General features: G+C 36.9%; 1 long non-coding RNA gene across 2 annotated transcripts in view; it reads left to right on the forward strand.

Moving 5' to 3' along the window:
• The window catches only part of LOC139130462 (uncharacterized), a 28,266-nt gene that overhangs the window by 2,312 nt on the left and 6,970 nt on the right, over positions 1-18,984 (forward strand). Inside the window, exons 2-3 of one of the 2 annotated variants that reach the window (XR_011551861.1) lie at positions 10,871-11,062; positions 15,220-15,377. This is a non-coding gene — a long non-coding RNA (uncharacterized lncRNA). The remainder of the gene's footprint in view (positions 1-10,870; positions 11,063-15,219; positions 15,378-18,984) is intronic. The other variant, XR_011551862.1, reaches the window with a different exon arrangement.

An 18,984-nucleotide genomic window follows, 5' to 3' on the forward strand; every position in this document is an offset into this window, starting at 1 on the left:
TACTGTTCTAAAATTATCTCCCTTACACAACTAATCAACTTTCCAGAACATTCCAAACATGACTAATTGAATTCAAGGTTGTGAGGTCATTGAGGGTAGTGACCTTGAGAATGTTCTAGACTAATTGAACTCAGGTCATGATGAGTGTGGGGGGAAATGACCTACATAACACACCCCCTCTTCAAAAAAAGAAAATTTTTCAAAGAAAAATCTTTCTTTTACAAATGTAATCTTGAAAAGGATTTAAGTACTCAAATTTTGTTGTACTCTAAAGTAAAATTTCTTGAAAGTGAACAACAATAAACTCTAAATACGAGAGAGACAGTCTGCAATTAAATTGTCTCTGCCTTTGATATGTCTAATGTCAAGATTAAACTCCTGTAACATTAAACTCCATCTTAGCAATCTCTGATTTTTGCCTTTGAATTTCTGCAGAAAAACAAGAGGGTTGTGATCAATATAAACCACTATTGGCTGATTTGAAGAAGTAACATAAACTTCAAAATGCTGTAAAGCTAATATCAAAGATAAACACTCTTTTTCAATTGTAGAGTAGTTTCTCTGGGATTTGTTAAATTTGCGTGAAAAATAGCAAACAGGATGATCTATACCATGACTATCCTCTTGCAATAAAACAGCACCAGCAGCCGTATCACTAGCATCTACAGCTAATTTGAATGGCAAAGTGAAATCTGGTGCAGACAACACTGGGGCACTTTGCAGTATGGCTTTAAGTGTATCAAATGCCTGTTGGCATTGCTCTGACCAAACAAACTTTACTTTCTTTTTAAGTAAGTTAGTCAAAGGCTCAGTAATTGTGGAGAAATTTGGACAGAATTTTCTGTAGTAACCAGCCATACCGAGAAAGCGCATCAGTTGTCGTTTGCAGTTTGGTATGGGAAAACTTGAAATGGCACTGATTTTAGCATCAACAGGTTTTACCTCACCCTGTCCTACAGTATTTCCGAGGTAAGTTACCCTTGCCCAACCAAACTCAGATTTGGCAAGGTTGACAGTCAACATTGCTTTGCTCAGTCTCTCAAAGAACTTCCGCATGAGCTTGATGTGTTCCTCCCAGGTGTCACTATACAGGACTACGTCGTCAATGTAAGCTGCACACCCGTCTAGCCCGGATATGACGTCGTTGATCATCCGTTGGAACGTTGCCGGAGAGTTCTTCATTCCGAATGGCATCACCTTGTACTGGAACAATCCGTCTGGTGTAACAAAGGCGGATATTTCACGAGCACGAGCCGTCAGAGGGACTTGCCAAAATCCCTTCAGTAGGTCAAATTTCGTCACATACTTGGCTTTTCCCACTCGGTCGATGCAGTCATCAATCCTCGGGATTGGGAAAGTGTCTGTCTTTGTTAAAGTGTTGACCTTCCTAAAGTCCGTGCACATACGATAACTGTGATCTGATTTGGGAACAAGTATGCACGGCGAACTCCAGTTACTTTTACTGGGTTCAATAAAGTCATTGTCCAGCAGGTATTTGATTTCTTCCTGGAGATATTTCGCTTTTGTTGGATTCAGTCTGTATGGATGCTGTTTTACAGGCTTACTGTCCCCAACATCAACGTCGTGATAGATGACGTTTGTCCTCGTTGGAACATCTTGAAACAGGTGTTTATATTCATGGAGCAGTTCTTTCACCTGTTGTTGTTGTTCTGGCTGGAGGTGTGCCAACTTTGTAGACTCCAGCTTCTCCAGGATTTCTGAGTTCTGAAGCTTGACCGAGCCCAGCTTTGAGTTTAGAGTATTTTCACTCAAGTCAGTTTCAGTATCACTATCTTCATAATGGTTTGAACTGACTGCACTGACAGGCTGAGTTATAGTAGGATTATCCCTATCAAAATATGGCTTAAGCATATTTATGTGACATAGCTGTTTTTGTTTTCGCCTGTCAGGTGTTATTATGATGTAATTTAAATCACTCAATTTCTTATCAATTAGGTATGGCCCAAAGTAACGAGCATGGAGTGGTTTGCCAGGAATTGGAAGTAGAACAAGAACTTTTTGACCTGGTTCAAACTTCCGTTTTGAGGTGCTTTTATCATATTTGGTTTTCATTGACTGCTGAGATGACTCAAGATTTTCTCTGGCTAATTCACATGCTTTAGAGAGTTTCGTACGAAAATCTGACACATATTGCAAAATATTCAGACAATCATCATCGTCTGATAGGAATTTCTCTTTAACGAGCTTAAGTGGGCCACGGACTGTATGTCCAAATACAAGCTCAAATGGGCTAAAACCAAGAGACTCTTGAATTGACTCTCTAACAGCAAAGAGCAGAAAATGAATTCCTTCATCCCACTGCTTCTCTGTGTCAAAACAGTAGGTCCTAATCATGTTTTTCAAAGTTTGATGAAATCGCTCAAGAGCACCCTGACTTTCTGGATGATAGGCGGATGACCTATACTGTTTAATGCCTAGCTGATCCATTACTTGTTGCAAAATACCAGACATAAAGTTTGAGCCTTGATCGGACTGGACACATTTGGGGAGGCCAAATAAAGTGAAAAATTTGACTAAAGCTCTCACTATAGTCTTTGTCTTTATATTTCTCAGTGGTATGGCTTCTGGGAAACCGAGTTGATGTACACATAATTGTCAACATGTACTCATTTCCTGATCTTGTTTTTGGTAGGGGCCCAACACAGTCTATTAGTATCCTACTAAATGGTTCTTGAAATGCAGGAATTGGCTGTAAAGGGGCCTTTGGAATGGTCTGATTTGGCTTTCCTACCATTTGACATGTGTGACAAGTTTTACAGAAATGTGCTACATCCTGCCTGAGATTAGGCCAATAAAAGTGACTGAGAATTTTATGATAAGTTTTCCTGACTCCTAAGTGACCAGCCCAGGGGGTTTCATGGGCCAGGCGCAATATTTCAGCACGGTAGGGCTTTGGAACCACAATTTGATGTTTTATAGCCCAATCGTCATCAACCAAAACATCTGGAGGTCTCCATTTACGCATGAGAATACCAGACTTTGTATAATAGGAAACAGAGCTATCTGAAGTTTTACCTTCATCATCTACCCTGTCAAACAAAGACAAATATCTGAGTCTTTGTGTTGTTCTGCAATGAGATTTGATCTAGAAAATGTCTGACTTTGGTCAGCAGAAGTTTTACTGGAAGTTTCAAATCCACGAGGGATAACGGAATGATCCGTGTCAAACACCTGACTGAGAAAGGTGTCATTTAAGTCAACATCTGTGACATTATTTTTGAGAGTATTTTGATTCTCGGAAGTTTTCTTTGACATGGCTCGAGTAATGGCACATGATGGGAAAAGGCCCGGAATTTCTTCCTCTATTGGCTCTGGATTCTGATCTAAACTAGGATTATCAGTCACAAGTGGATTAGTAATGACCTTGTCCCCAGCAAGGTCGTTTCCAAGAAGAAGGTGAATCCCTTCAAAAGGCAAAAAAGGCCTAATACCTAAAGTCACAGGTCCAGAAACAAAGTCCGAAGACAAGTAGACATTATGGAGAGGAACAGGAATGTAGTCATTACAATCTACCCCCTTAATAAGAACTTTAGAACCTGAAAATGACTTTTCAGAAAACGGCAGGGTATCTGCCAACAAAAGAGACTGGGAAGCCCCGGTATCTCTTAAAATTTTGACAGGGGTAGCAGAAGAAAAATCACTAGAAAGTGATATAAAACCATCATGCATAAATGGTTCGAAAATACCCATAATGCTATCTTGTGAAGAATTGACCTTGACCTCATTAATTGGGGATAAGAGGGTTTAACCTCAGAAAATGTGTTGCACACATTATTAGACTCTAATCGAGTTGATGAAGAAATAAAGCCGGTGGGCTTAGATCCACTTTGACTACTTTGACCTTCACGTTTTCTTTTCAATTTGAAACAATCTGACATTAAATGGCCGTCTTTCTTACAATAATTACAAGAAAGTGTACCGAATTGTTTGTCAGAAGGAGATTGAGATTTGGGATCTGATGATGTTGGAGTGTTACTTGAACTCTGTGAACTGTTGTCATTTGATTTTCTACTCTCCTTTGAAAAATTCTTGGATGAAAAGGAGGAGTTAAATTTACCTGCATTGTTTCTGTATGAAAAGGACTGGGATGGTTTGCTGAGAAATGAAGATTTGTGGGTCAACGAATAATCATCGGCCAAACGTGCAGCAACCTCCAATGTATCTGCCTTTTGTTCATTGATAAATGTCTTGATGTCACTCCGGATGCACCTTTTAAATTCCTCAATCAAAACAAGTTGTCGTAATTTGTCATAATTCTGACTGACCTTTTCAGAAGAACACCAACGATCAAACAGTTGTTCTTTTGTTCGAGCAAATTCAACGTAAGTTTGATCTTTCACCTTCTCACAATCCCTAAATTTCTGACGGTAAGCTTCAGGCACCAACTCATAACCCTTGAGAATTAATTCCTTCACAGAATCATAATTTGAAGCCTGCTCTACTGACAACTGAATGTAAATTTCTCTGGCTTTACCCACCAAAGCACTCTGCAAAAGCATAGACCAGGACTCCTTAGGCCAGTTCAGACTCTGAGCAATTTTCTCAAAATGAAGGAAATATTTATCAACATCCTTTTCTTGGAAAGGGGGAACTAACCTGAAATGCTTAGTGATGTCAAACTTGTCTGAAGGGAAGAATTTTCCTGACTGTCCAAGCTCTAAACGTTTTATTTCTACCTGCAATCGTTGTTCTTCTAATCGCAATTCTTTTTCTCTCTGTCTTTCTTCCATTTCTAATCTTTCCTGCCTTTCTTTTTCTTTCATTTGCAATTCTTTTTCTTTCATTTGTAATTCTTTTTCTTTCTGTCTTTCTTCCATTGCTAACTTTTCACGTGCCAAATCTGCCTGTATTTCTAACTCTAATTTTCTGAGTTCAAAGGAAGACTCAGGTTCATAATCTTTTAGGGCAGACTCCTCAAAATGGCCTGAATTAACTAAATGTTTTGCAATCTTGAACTGTATCTCTCGCTTGCGCATAGATCTTTTGACTTCTACATTAAGGAAATTTGCCAGTGCTATGAGGTTGTCTTTTCTGAGGGAATTAAAGTGTCCTGATCAAGGTCCTCCATAAATTCGTCTGGCTTGAATTCCGCCATGATTAAATTTCGCTGAGTTCACAATGTAAAGTAGTTTTGAAAAGGCTGTCAAAATGTTGTCAAACGGCTCAAAATATTCGTCTCCCGGACGAGCCCCCAATTTGTTACGTGCAGAGAAAACGAACAAAAGGGTGAACTCAGCAGTTAACGTTTAAACAAAATTTATTACGAAAATAAAACTAATTGCTAAGTCAGGGATAGAGTACAAGCTTTAAAAGTACAGACTACTTATCTCAGCTGGGACGGCAAAGCTCCAGTCTCAGAGTTGTAACAGTCAGTCGGATGAATGAACAGTCCTTTGGCTTGCAGGCTTGAAGCTGTACAAAGTCCACAGTATAAATCCAGCGTTGACAGTGAAGGTCTTGAAAAGTCTTGAGAATGACTACTGCTGGAGTTTAGTAACACACAAGAGACACGATCCCAAAAGTCTGACTGGAAGCTGAGCACGTCCCTTTTATAAAGGCATATAAGAACAATCTAGAACTTTTATTGACATGCTAATTACTGTTCTAAAATTATCTCCCTTACACAACTAATCAACTTTCCAGAACATTCCAAACATGACTAATTGAATTCAAGGTTGTGAGGTCATTGAGGGTAGTGACCTTGAGAATGTTCTAGACTAATTGAACTCAGGTCATGATGAGTGTGGGGGGAAATGACCTACATAACAATATGTGTTCACCGATCTTGTCATCGCTGACGCCTGCTACGAAATCAACAAGAGAAAGGACGTGAACTCACCATCATCACAGAACAAGAGAACAGTAACTGGTGTTGACCCAACATGGAAAAAATTATTTCCATGGTTGATTGTAACTCCAGATGAAAAAGGTAGGTGAAATAAATACAGTCGCCCGTTTTCGTTTACTGTACAGGCCTGTGCTATTTCCGCAGTCCGTATAAAATTTAAATACGTAAACATAGTTTTTGTGTTCGGCATGCGGTCGATTACCCGCAAATTTCACTCCCCGTTCACCAGTTTGAGGGCAAAACTTAACTCTAATGATTAAAAAATAAGAGATCGCCCTATTTAAGTGTACGAATATGCGATTTCACTTTACTTCCAAATGCAATCGTAGCACGTGTTCAATGGCGGCCATTTCTTTTATTGTTTACTATCCGTCAATCATGTGATATCGTTCGACACGTGTTTTGAGTTTTATTCATTCGTCCTGTCATGGGACTAGTTGTCGTGAGATTTTTTTCGCGATTTTAATAAACTAAATGTCAGATCGGTTCGATAAATGTCTATCGTCAAAACCTTGCGTCGTGCATTGTCAAAATTGATCAGTGTGTTTCGAGGGTGCTCGTGCCGATCCGAGCACTGTATGACTGGAGGAGAGTACTGGAGAGTACTAACTAACAGTTCAAAGTGAGAACGCAGAGATCGTTTGGTTCGGCGTGGTTTCTGATATCTCTCAACCTTTCAGAGGAACAAATGTAGGTCTCCTATTCTAGAAAGTTATTTTTAAGTTTCAAATGCCACCGTAACTTGTGAGTGTTGATAATTGCTATGTCTCTCTAGAATCTATCGTGCAGGGCGGCGGCCATTTTGTTTCATGTCTGTTTACGTTATGGCTGTAGGGCTTCAATAACAATTTTCACTGGAACGAACGGCTACAGCGTTTTGTAAATCATCGTCGCATTCCTTCGTTTTACGTTTTATGGCAAATATTGCCACACTATCAACCGAAAATAACAACTATAAAATTATATTCGCGGTGTCATTTTTTTGTGGCTGGTAAGATTACATTAACTTTTGTGTCACAACCAGACCCAAGGAGGCAAAAACTCGGGGGTAAAATCGAAGTTTCCGGGATACTTTTGTTATTGTACAAAGTGACCTTTTCGTCTTTTCTTTTAGGAATGCTATGCAGGGCATGTCAGAAGTTCAACATGAAGGCCCCAAATGGTTCTGGTGTGTGGAGTGTTATTCCTTGTGTCGCCATGGATAAAATATGGATAAAATATTTGACAAAACTAATCTGCCTGTCCAATATGTTGTTACCAATATGTTGTTTTTTTTATATATATCAGTGACATCAATAACTCTACTAGCTACTTTAATTTCAGACTTTTTGCTGATGACATTAATGTTTTTAAATCTTAAGACTCTCAAACACTACATCTCAACCATATAAATAGTGAATTTCATAAAGTCAATGACTGGTGCATGGCGAACAAATTAACTGTTAATGCAGAAAAAAACTAATTACATGGTAGTTAAAACACGTCAAAACGTGTAACTTTACACGGTAATTTATACCTTGGAAATCAACAGATTAAGGAAGTTTCATCAGCTAGTTATCTTGGTGTAACAATTGACAGTTCCCTTTCCTGGAAACCACACATTAAGAATGTGATAAATAAAATAACCCCCAAAGTTGGAATCATCTCACGTCTTCGACATTTCGTTCCAAAGTTTATCCTACTTTCAACTCTACAATGCCTTCATTCTACCACACTTAACGTACTGCTTAGAAATATGGGGAAATACTTACACTACTTTCCTTGAACCTATTTACCGCCTACAAAAAAAATTGTCCGTTCGATTAGTTTTTCTGATTTTCATGCCCACTCAAATCCCCTCTTTCGTCAACTAAACATCCTTCATATTTTTAAATTAAGTAATTACTGTTGTTGCCTTTTTGTTTTTGATTTCAAAAATAACGGTTTTCCAATCACTATTAACAATTGTTTTGAACTTCCTCGCCATGGGTACTCTACACGATCAGTAGAGCATAGCAATTATTGTATTCCTAAAACAAGGCTTACAGTCACACAACACAACATTAAGTATGCAGCAATTAAACATTGGAATTCTCTACCTTCTTCATTTAAGCAAATAACGTGCAGACAAAGGTTCAAAGTAGAATTAAGAAACTACTTAATGAACATATAACAATATGTATCTTTTTTCTTGAGTTGTTTATGTATCTAATGTATTTTATTTCCTCTTTATCTCCGATATGTATTTTTGTCTTACTTGAGCCCTTTATGGCATCATCGTTTGCAGTTATTAGCTGAGTAGTGGGCCATGGACTCGACTAGTCCTTATGGACTATTTCTATGGTCCAAACCAGATGAAGTCATACTTTCACAGTGACTGTAATATTTTTCTTGTAATTGTCCGTTTATCTGGTTGAATAATCAATTCAACCATTTATGATTAAGTTTTTGATGTCCTCTGTTTGAGAATGTTAATGAAAATACTGATCATGTAAAGCAAATGCGTCTTGTATTAAAAGTAAGATGTCTTCAGTGTAGTTGCAGTTGCAAGTAGAGATCCCATGATACATATGCAAAAATCATGCAAATGATATGTAAATTATATGTAAATATTATGTAAATCAATATGCAAATTAGCCGCCACCCTATTTCAAAATCCTGGGGAGACACTGAAGTTATTAAGCGTTGTAACTTCAGCCAATTTCTAATTTGCATATTTCATGAACTTTGTTAATTAGGGATATATATTTGAAATGACTGGACCAAAGTTGATGAAACTTGCTACATGTATTGAAGCCACTATGATACATTATTTTTGAAAGTCATTAAGCCATTTTACTTCAGCCAATTCCGAATTTGCATATTTAATGAACTTTCCCAATTAGGGATGTATATCTGAATTAACTTGATTGTAGTTGTTGAAACTTGCTATATACATCAAAGATACTGTGATATAACATTATTGAAAGTCAAAAGACATTTTTACTTCAGCCAAAACCTAATTTGAATATTAAATGAATTTTCATAATTAGGGATATTTATCTGAATTGACTTGATCAAAATTGATGAAACTTGCTATGTACATTAAAGACACTATAATACAATATTATTGAAAGTCATTAAGCATTTTCTCTTCTGCAAAGTCCTAATTTGCATATTTAATGAACTTTCCTAATTAGATATATATATATATATGAATTGACTTGACCAAAGTTGACAAAATTTGCTACACATATTGCAGATACCATGATACAACATTAGTGACAATCGTTAAGCATTTTTACTGAAGCCAATTCTTAATTTACATATTTAATGAGCTTTGCTTATTAGGGATATATACTTGATCAAAGTTGGCAAAACATGCTATGTACATTGATGATTACCAGGTACTAGGTTAAAACAATATCAAAAGTTATTTCACATTCTCATGTCAACTAATTTATAATTTGCATATCTAATGAGCTTTCACAGCTCAGCATATATGGCTTGAAGGACTTGGCCAACGGCAATTACATTTGCTATATAAAGTGGTGATACAATAAGAGCAGTCAAATAACTTTAATATTTTTATTTCAGCTAATTACATATTTGTATACTTCATGACCTTTTAGAATTAATGGGCGGTGATTACTGTTCATTATTTTGATCATAATAATTTGAATGAAGTTGCAAACATGTGGCAAAGGTTCAAATTTACACATAACTTCAATATATAATGTAACACGTGAGCATTTTCAGTTCATATATGGTGTACATTGTGTGACTTTTGCCGTGCTGTTTCCTCTCCGCTTTCAAACTTTTGCCGTGTCGGCAGCTATCAATATCGAAAAACTTGGGTCACAGATTTGAAAATGATATTAAGTTCTTTCTTACGGTCTCTTCCTGTGTTGCATAGTATACCTCCTACCTGTCAGTGTGGAAGCAATGTTTAGCTAAATTCAATTTCAACATCCAATTAGATAAGTAAGGATGTCAGTGTTCTCCCCAGGATCAAGCAAAAGCATAGCGGCTAATTTGCATAATCATTTGCATATCATTAATTTATATTTGCATATGGGTATAAGCTTGCACATGCACCCAAGCATTCATGTACTTTCACAACAAAATGCAATGGTAACACACAAGTATGCAATTTGAACATCATGGAAACTCTTTATTACACTTAAATAAATCATCACAGTATAGTACAATTGCAATTAAAATAGAAGATTCAAACAGTAACAGCAAGTTCAGATTGAAAGCAAGAAATGGTTCGTCTGATTGGAGTTTCATTAACACATATATTGCTAATAAATTGTCAAAAATTGCCAACAAAGAGGAAAATTCACAAGTTTAAGCTTTAGACAATTCAAATTTAATTGAGTTTTATATATCATTTTTGAAGGACAACACCGCGAATAATGTTTCATCACGGGGATCAATTTCAACCAGCGCCAGCCCCCCCCCCCCTAACTACCACTGAACATCGTCGTTCGATTCTTGATTTTAAAAATACCACCAAGATGATCACAAGACATGAACTAAGTACGACTAGAATCACTCGAAAATCAGGTGTAAAATCTTTCAGAGAAAGTGTCAGAGTGGAACCACACGCGACGCCAGGATCAATGTCAACACGTTATAAACACGTCGGCCAACATGGCCGCCGCCATATTGGAATTTATGCAATGTGAACGCGATCGCGATCGTGATCGTACTCGGACAAAAAAAAAGCTCTCGTTATAAAATCATGATCAACCTCACTAGTCAACTGCTTCTTTTGTTTCTTTTGCGGTCCATTTCGTTGATCAAAGCATGGGAATGTGATCAAACGCCCCGCTAAGTGCTACACCGCCTAACTCTGTGAATACTTGTCCTCGATGTATATCGACTAAAGGTCTTTGTTGGTCGTAATAGTCGTTGTAGAATGAAAACTTGTGAACAACCCAGCCGATTCTTCTATTGTTTTAACGTTCCTCTCAACACTTATGGACAACTTATCGGACGCATACCATACTTCACACCTTCCACTTCTTTCACCAGGTTGAAAGTTGAAATGAGCGCTAATTTGAAGACAATGCATGCAACAGCTGGTAGCTACGCAGAGCGCTAGCGTGTGAACTAAAGGATGGCGGGAATATTTTAAAGCGTAGCGGGGAGAATCAAAGCGTAGCGGGGCAAGGCGAAATCGTAGCGGGACCGCTACGCTAAAATGGCCTGGGTAGAACACTGGATGTAAGTTATGATTTTCTACATCAAATAATAATATATGAAGTGGTTGTATGGTCATGTTATATATTTATTGTTAGCTTAAATATGGTATATTGGCACAATGCCACAAATTCACCATAGCACAATGCACAAATTCACCAGTAGTCAGCTGACATTGACCTAACACCTGTTAAGAGGATTTGTGCCGCTGAATGTTTTAAAATAGGAAAATTGAGCTCAACGCTACTGTGGTGGCCTATGGGAATTTAATTAGATGTCTTGTGCCATATGTACATATATACCTAAAAGAGCTCACAAGTTATTACCGTAGATTGATGCGTCTGTATGTATGTATGTATGTATACATGTCTTTCTGTCTGTCTGTCTATAGCTCTATGTATGTCTGTCTATCAATGTGATATTTTGAAATTATGATGAAATCTGCAATTTTAGTCATTTGAACCCTGTGGGGGTCTAAACTAGTGGCGTGGCATATGCCGTATACAGTGTGCCGTAAAATTGCCATGGACAGAGGTATCTCAGAAACGCTTCAGTAACTTTTTCTGAAATTTGGTCTGATGGTCACTCGGGCAAATATCTCAAACGGTCTTTTTGCTTTTTTTGATTGAATCATTTTAAAGTCACTTTTTTAGCTTTTTTGTGAAAATCAGTATTTTCAATTTGTCCTCAAAACCACTGATTTGATCATTTTGATGTTTGGCATGGGTGTTCGTATAGTTGAAATGCCGTCAGAAATGTTCAAAGTTTGGTGATGCATGCCTTGTATATTTTTAAATAATACTTTTATCCTTTTTACTTTATATTTAGTTTATTTTTTAGTCAATTTTGCTAAAGTTACTGTCTGTGCATGCGCACAACTGAAGAACAAAATCTGAGTTGAAGAATCGAAACAGATGCCATCTTGTTTCTCAGTCTGGTCAGATTTTTACACTCGGGTCAGTCACAATCAGGGTGCGCTAGAGTGTGTCACTTAGGTCAAAATTTCAAGTTCATGATAACTGTCCAGTTAAATAATATGTTGAAAGGTTATGGTATGGGGCATATCTTCCTAAAATTTGGTGAAGCAAACGTCGTTAGTTTTACCACAGTGCACATTGTTTTATATGGTCGACGCAGTGTCACGGACGCTACAGAAATGTTGAACATGAAACACAAATGTCATAATAAAATTTTAAACAATGATTTGTTAATGCTTTCTTATGTTATTACAATATAAAAGATGCATATTGGCATTAAATAAGCTATACTTGGTATGATTTACTTAATTTTTCCATGAATAAACACAACCTCAAGTTTAGTGAGAAATACAACAATATTGATCATATTTTTTTAATAGGACTTTCAACTTCTCTATGTCCTTCCGCTGGTATGCTGTACTTAAAAGTTTTATTGCCATGAATTAACCATGCTATAGCAACAATATTAATACCATTCAGTGTAATCAAAATGAATTTCTTTCTAAAATATTTTCTGCATAGTATGACATGTAATTTTGTCACGGACGCTACCAAAATCAAATTTGAAAGTTAGGTCAATTTGAAATATAAAAAGCAATCAACAATCTGGTTTTTTCTTTCTCTTTTCTCCAAAACCTTTCTCTATCAAACATTTAAATTGTGAAAATTGTGTCAAAACATTGACAATTTCTTTAAATTGAACGAGAAAGCTATGGCGACTACTGCAAAAATCAGTTGGAGTTTGTGAAAAATGTCTATACCAGTAATAAACTTTCAATACGTCAAAAAAAACCAGAAGTTAACATTGTTTGTGCCTTACTTAAAGTGTAAAACCAAGATAAAAGTAGACACCTAGATCAGGCTAGAGCGACAGGTTGTTAAACTTTGACCTGTGGTCCCACAATAAAATTTGCTACAATGTATCTGACACACCACCCAAGAAATCCAAATGGCTTGCAGCTGTTCTAACACCTGTCAGGATGGGGCGCACACACACCTTTGACCTCTGTTCTATAATATATCTGTACTCTCTGACGAGCGTAAAGTTGGCGTCATACTCATCCTCAGCCTCATAGGTCACGCGAAAATGAGGATGAGAATGACGCTACAGCGTCAGCTTCACCGGCGTCAGATCTGATTATTCCCGAATGCGTCTGATGGAATGATAAGTGTAAAAACAACTTTAAAAATGTGCTCCAAGTTTCATATCACTGTAAATATTAATTAAAACACAGTGGTATTTGCATTTCATAAAATTTAGTTACCTCTCCTCTCAATACCCGTTTCTCACGTTGTAGTTATAACGCAACATTCTTAGCCCTTAATTTCCTTAAAGTTCAAAGGTTATATGTATAATACCTTGACTTTTCAGGCCTCAAGTCATAGTTATACAGGTTAATTGTTTTATATGTCCTTTGAATAATTAGGGCTTTCATATCACCTCTCATGGTGGCGATTTTTACACATTTCGGACCATGTATACCTTTTTTGCACCAATTTTTGGAAAATCTTAACGCAAGAGTTAAGAGGATACCAACAAACACATCTGCGGATCCATGGACTGAAAATTACGAACATTTCCAAAAAACTAGTCCATATGAGATATTCTAACGATAAAATATTACCTGCGAACCAGTTTTAGGATTCAAAAGAAAGTTGAGAAAGAATGGAGTTGTTATTTTCTTAAGTTATGGGCGAATTTTATCATTTATCCATCATTGGGTAGCGTATCCTCCGCAATCTTTGGATACGACGCTGAAGCTGATGCTGAGTAGCGTCATTTTAGCGTCACCTAGAAAGGTCACCTGAGGATGAGGAAGGATGAGGATGAGGATGACGCCGACTTGACGTTCGTACTCTCTGCCTTCATAATATGTGAAAGTGGTAGAGACAGAGTTGACACAAATGTCATTTCTTACCCCCTTGATTTTTTAAAATTCAAAATGTGATAACAAAACAATAAAATGTGGTGGTTATTTCACATTTAGATTGGCTTACAATCTGAAAAACAATGTTTGCATTTTATTGTAGCATCCGTGACATAATGACTTGAAATGGAATACACAATAATAAATGCATATACAGCACAGAATTCATTGTTCTTTTCACCAGAATTTTAATAACATTATCAATATAATTACTGCATTCTTAAAAAACACCAATCTAAGTGTTACAGTTGAGGCTCAACATAACTTTTTGAGTGTTTTATTACTTAAAAAAAATCAATTTTCTGCAAATTTACAATTTTATGCCTTGAAGACATTTTGTAACCCAACTCCATGAATGTACACACAATACACACTAGTATTTATATGTTTCAGTGGATTAACTGCTTTAAAATGTTTTAAATAGTTATTAATTATGACTATGTAGTAAACACTGTCACGGACGCTACACCGTCACGGATGCTACATTTCCATATTTTAGGAATATTAATAGTGAACGCAAGGGACAGTAATTATATAATTTGTTTATTTAAGGTAGGCACCTTTTGACACTTAGGCCTGTGACATCAGATCTTTTATAACTCCTGTTGTCCTTAAGATATGAGTGTGTCACGGACGCTACAAGAAATTCCGACCACAACGATCTCCATTTTCATTTATTCACAAAACAATACAATATGCAATTTATTTTAATTTTGGTGTATAAAATGCTTGCCATGGATGTTGAGGTTGGAATTAAATTCAATATTACAATATTTTACCCATTTGTCTAATAAACTAAGGTGTATGTACTTATGGTCACAAAACACAAAAAACATAACGATGTTACAGTTTTGGTAAAAATACCACAGTTTCTGTTCCGATGCACATAATCACATGAAATAACTTGTGAAAGAAAGATTAGGTATTCTGCAATAACATATGTAAGCTAAAAATTCCACAATTTTAACACTGTGTTCCAAAAAACATTTTGAAATTAAGTACATTTTGAAGTGAAACAGCATAACGCTACTTTTTACAGTTTTTAAAGGCATTTTTGTGGATGTACAACCAAACCTGCACAATATATGCAATATTTCTTTATGTGACCAAGTTAGATACAACTATTACTATTTATTAGAAACAAATAAGCAGTATAATATCAGTCTGAATAGCAGATATATGTCCATAACGAATGAAAATCATCTAGCGCACCCTGATTGTGACTGACCCGACTGTAAACGTTTCAGTGTGTATTTGAATATGTTTCATTTGATAGTGATGTTACTTTTGCCGCCGTCGTGAATTTTTTGGTATGAAAGGCACCTTCGATTGACTGAAAAATGATGGCCACATAGGCGATAATCACCGGGTACCAGCAAATCTATTACCGAGGAAGACAATCCACTGGCCCATAGTAGGTCAAGGCCACGCTTAGTAAGTGCATGCGCATATAACAAGTAAGCGTTGTTTTGCAAGTACTAAATGTGAATGAAGAATCAAAACTGACACCATCTTGTTTCTCAGTCTGGTCCAATTTTTTACGTTTTAAACTTTTTAGCGTGTATTTGATGATGTCTCGTAAATATGAAGTTGACAGTGATGGTACTTTTGTCGCTGTCGCGTATTTTTGGCATGAAAGGCTCCTTTGATCGACTGAAGAATGATGGCCTCCGTACACGTTACTCACCCGGTACCGGCAAATCCATTTCTTTGGTAGCAGACATATCAGTTCTACCGAGGAAGGCAATCCACCGGCCCGTAGTATAAAGCTTGATCAGGCCACACTTAGTATGCCCATGTGCATATAACTAGTGAGCGTCGTTTTGCTGTTGAGGATATGCTGTCCCTTCGACATAGCGATACCTTTGAATTTTCTGTTGCTTATTTTGGTTGATTTCCTCAGTTGTGTGTTGATTTTGACATCATTGTTGACTTCGATCGCTAAAGACAGTGTGTGCTTGTATGTTGATCCATTTACTTAGGAAGTAGACTCATTTCAAACTCATGGCATGATCCAACATGGCATGATCATACATGATCCAAGATTGCACTTTAGCATGGTCACCAAGAGTAATGTTGTTTGTTTCACTGTTGTTACCTATATTTCCTCTAAAAGACCATCAGAATTTCCTTTTGGCTACTTGAAATTGTGCACTAGCATGCATGTGATTGTCAACATCACTATGCTTGAATGTAGTAGACTCTCATACTATGAATACATCTACTGCATAGTACATATGTGTGCAAGTCACTCCGTATGATATCAATATATTTTAAGTATTGTGACGTTTGAGCTGCCCGAAGCCAAAATTTACAGTTTACGATAAAGTTATCTTACATGTAAAACTCAGTTCTACTGCGAACAAAATGCAAGCTATGTTGTATTTCTATTGTGATAGCAGGATATTATAAATATTTTGTACCTATCACTGTTTCAGAAAATCAGAAGAAAACAAGCTAGTCAGAGTCTGAGAAACTGTGATCAAAATGATGCTGTCCAATTTTAATATTTGTCTCTTGGCACACACCAGATACTTGGGACTGTCAGACAATATTTCCATATCATTTTATATTCAGTTTTTATGATATTTAGTTTGCTTTTCACCATATTGCATGTCCTTCCCTGCATTACGTAATTCAAAATTAAATTTGGTTTTCGCCTATACACTCTCAAGGGTAAGCTTATTTATATATTAAGATGCACGGTTGACTTACAGTCTCCAAACTTTTTTCATTGAACATGTACTGTAGATAGGTGTACACTCCAAATACTAAGTACATGTGGTGAGTGTAACAAGCAAATGTTTTTTAGTCAATGGCCCAAATTTATTTTCTATGGACAATAGATACATGTGTAATCAATGCCAACAATCCAGTTTAAGTAATTTGGTTTAGATTAGCCATTGTCCATTATGGTACAATCGTTTGTTGCTAAATATTTCACCCTTTCTGCATTATATAAGTTCACCATTTCCTGTTTTAGATATTGTTGATCCTATTGAGTCCCATGTCTTAATTCACTATCACAATATCAAAGCTGTTGATACTTAGATTTTACACTTGAACTTATGCTGGAGCAGTAACCAACCAGTTCAAATAACTTTCATTTATGTCCAAACAATTTGACTTTTGGACAAACCTCACATTTGTGGCAAACAATAAACTCTAAGGATGTACAAAGGACATCGGTGTCCCCGGGCCCCATGTTGTATTTGTGGGGCAGATTTTGCCATTTTTGGTAAAAGAATTTGTTTCACAAAAATACTCATCTGATATCTTTTTCATATTTTGTAGACATGTTCCTAGGCAAATTATGATGAAATCTTCAATTGTGTATTTTGCAGTTATTTGTGCCATTTTGGGTCAGGCCATCCTGAACTGAGCTGTCATCAACAAAGGACAAAAATTATTCTCTACATGTACATAATACAGTGGCGCTCTATTGACCGCTAAATTCCTTGTTTATCACTAATTTCACCCATAATCACAAGCTGCAACATATTGTGTTTACATGACAGAATTATTCAGTAGTCTATCCAAACTTTTACATTGTACTCAGGGGTTTCATTAAGAGCCGGCAACCGGCGAAATTGACCGGTTACTCTTACGATCTCACCGGCTACTTTTTCGGAAAATTTGAACTCTTTCATCGCTAAAATATTTTTTAGTTCTCACGGACACCGTCCGGGGGGACTTATAGGTTTGGTCATGTCCGTGCGTGTGTGCGTCCGTGCGTGCGTGCGTCCGTGCGTGCGTCCGTCCGTTCACGTAGATATCTCAGAGATGCAAGAAGCGATTTCATTCAAACTTGGTACAAGGATTACTTCATATGTCATACAGATGCACGTCGATTTGTTTTGTGATACGATCCAATATGGCCGCCAGGCGGCCATTTTATTACGATTTTTTCATGTACAGAGCCATAACTCAGACATGTTTCAACCGATTTTATTCAAAGTTGGTACAATGACATTGACCAATGTCATAGATATGCACATCATTTTGTTTGTGATACGATCCAATATGGCCGCCAGGCGGCCATTTTATTACGATTTTTTCATGTACAGAGCCATAACTCAGACATGTTTCAACAGATTTTATTCCAAGTTGGTACAAGGACATTGACCAATGTCATAGATATGCACGTCATTTTGTTTTGTGATACGATCCAATATGGCCGCCAGGCGGCCATTTTATTACGATTTTTTCATGTACAGAGCCATAACTCAGACATGTTTCAACCGATTTTATTCAAAGTTGGTACAATGACATTGACCAATGTCATAGATATGCACGTCATTTTGTTTTGTGATACGATCCAATATGGCCGCCAGGCGGCCATTTTATTACGATTTTTTCATGTACAGAGCCATAACTCAGACATGTTTCAACCGATTTTATTCCAAGTTGGTACAAGGACATTGACCAATGTCATAGATATGCACGTCATTTTGTTTTGTGATACGATCCAATATGGCCGCCAGGCGGCCATTTTATTACGATTTTTTCATGTACAGAGCCAGATCTCAGACATGTTTCAACCGATTTTATTCCAAGTTGGTACAAGGACATTGACCAATGTCATAGATATGCACGTCATTTTGTTTTGTGATACGATCCAATATGGCCGCCAGGCGGCCATTTTATTACGATTTTTTCATGTACAGAGCCATAACTCAGACATGTTTCAACCGATTTTATTCAAAGTTGGTACAAGGACATTGACCAATGTCATAGATATGCATGTCGATTTGTTTTGTGATACGATCCAATATTGCCGCCAGGCGCCCATTTTATTACAATATTTTCATATACAGTGCCATAACTCAGACATGTTTTAACCGATTTTATTCAAAGTTGGTACAAGGACATTGACCAATGTCATAGATATGCATGTCAATTTGTTTTGTGATACAATCCAATATGGCTGCTGTGTGGCCATTTTATTACGATTTTTTCATATGCAGAGGCATAACTCAGGCAAATCTCAACCGATTTTATTCAAAGTTGGTACAAGGACATTGACCTATGTCTTACATAT

The sequence above is a fragment of the Ptychodera flava genome, chromosome 4, assembly GCF_041260155.1.
Source record: "Ptychodera flava strain L36383 chromosome 4, AS_Pfla_20210202, whole genome shotgun sequence".
Classification (NCBI taxonomy): Eukaryota; Metazoa; Hemichordata; class Enteropneusta; family Ptychoderidae; genus Ptychodera; species Ptychodera flava.